Source organism: Mastomys coucha, unplaced genomic scaffold (assembly GCF_008632895.1).
Source record: "Mastomys coucha isolate ucsf_1 unplaced genomic scaffold, UCSF_Mcou_1 pScaffold1, whole genome shotgun sequence".
NCBI classification, from domain to species: Eukaryota; Metazoa; Chordata; class Mammalia; order Rodentia; family Muridae; genus Mastomys; species Mastomys coucha.
Window position 1 is genome coordinate 74,909,883 of NW_022196891.1, and position 2,192 is coordinate 74,912,074.

Consider the following 2,192-nt stretch of genomic DNA (forward strand, 5'->3'; position numbering starts at 1 on the left):
GGAACTCACTCTGTAGACCAGGCTGGCCTCGAACTCAGAAATCCGCCTGTCTCTGCCTCCCAATGCTGGGATTAAAGGCATGCGCCACCACAGCCTTTCCAGAATTTTTATTCCTGGATCAGCCAATAGGGTGTCATCCATATAATGATAAATAATGGATTGGGAAAATTGTTTCCGAATTATCTCCAATGGCTGTTATACAAAATATTGACACAAGGTAGGGCTATTTAACATTCCTTGTGGCAAGACTTTCCAATGATATCTCTTTATTTGGTGACCTCTATTGAAGGCGCATACTGAGAAAGCAAACCTTTCCTTATCACATTCATGTAGACGAATTGTGAAAAAAAAAAACTACAACAATCTTTTAGATCAATCATTATGTTAGACCATTCCTTAGGCAACAAAGAAGGATCCCATTGGCTGAATAATCTTATTAATCTCTCTGAGATCTGTCAACATCCTCCATTTGTCAGATTTTCTGTTTTTAAATGACAAATACTGGATAATTCCAAGGGTTGGTAGACTCCTCTATATATGCTGAGTCTCCAGCTGTTCCTGGACTAGCTGTTCTTTTTTTAAACATTTATTTTATTTATTTTATGTGTATGAGTACACTGTAGCTGTACAGATGGCCCTGAGCCATCATGTGTGTGGCTGCTGGGAATTGAACTCAGGACCTCTGCCGGCTCTGCTCGCTCCTGCCCCACTTGCTCTTGTCCTGCTTGCTCTGGCCCTGCTTGCTCCAGCCACTCTTGCTCCGGCCCTGCTTCCTCTGGCTTAATTCACTGTAGTTGTCTTCAGATGCACCAGAAGAAGGCATCCGATCTCATTACAGGTGGTTGTGAGCCACCATGTGGGATCCGAACTCAGGACCTTTGGAAGAGCAGTCAGTACTCTTACCCGCTGAGCCATCTCGCCAGCTCCTGGACTAGCTGTTCTAGTGCTTGTAGTTTTTCTTTTGTCATAGACCATTGATTAATCCAGATGGGTTGGTCAGTCAGCCACCTTAGTGGTAAGGCTGTTGGTGTCTTATTAGCAGTGGCTTCTTGGGGTAGAGTTAAATTGTCAGCCTCTGCTGTATCTTGTTTATGGACAGCTTGGACAGTGTATAACTGCCTTTGATAGTGTTCCCTAACTAATTTAAAATTTTGGTTCGGAGCCTGACTAGTTTCCTGGCCAGACACTAAAAAGTGAAGGGATACTAATTTGGGTTTTCCACTAGTGTAATAGATCTCTTCCCCATACTATATAAGCTACATATGGCCTCAATTTTCCTTCCTGACCTTCTGGTCCTGTACATTTAAACCATCTGGTGCTTTGCTTTATTTGGGATAAAATCACAACTCCTTGAAACTGGATGTCGACTTCTTGAAGTGACCAACTTGTAGGTCAAGATTTTGGAGAGATAATGGTGACATCTGCTCCAGTGTCAACCATTCCTTCAATCTCAATATTGTTTACTTTGATTCTCTATAGAAGTTTGCTGAAATATTTCATTTTGGACTCCCTTTTAGGTTTTTTGAATAGTCTATAAAACTTGCCTCAGCCTTGTTATCTGGTCTCACAACAACTTTGAAGCAGTGATGCTTGTCCTGAGGAAGAGAAATCTCCCTGCCTGGCATTGGGGCCTGCGAGAGGCCCTTTCTAGAAGTTTTTTGGCAGAGTGTTGCCCCATTTGTCTGTTGTTGCTCTACATTCCCTAGTCAAATGTAGACCTTTGTCACATCTTTGACATATTCCAGAAGACATAGGCCCTCTTTTGGTATTACTTTGGTTTTTTCTGCAGTTATTTCTGTGATGAACCTGCTCACCACAATGAAAGCATTTGAAATCTTGGGTCATCTCTAAGTGTCTAGTGGCAGCTCTCTGTCTCTCTCTCTCTCACACACACTCTCTCTCTCTTTAAGAATTGTTTATTTTATGTATATGAGTACGCTGTAGCTGTCTTCAGACACACCAGAAGATGGCATCAGAACCCATTCCAGATGGTTGTGAGCCACCATGTGATTCTTGGGAATTGAACTCAGGACTTCTGGAAAAGCAGTCAGTACTCTTAACCATTGAGCCACCTCTCCGGCCTGGCAGCTTCTCATATTACAGTCATATCAGGCAAGCAAGATCCAACATCATCTGTATGTCTAATCCACTCATCATTGATGCTAATCTTGCCCCCACTGATCTGATTATTT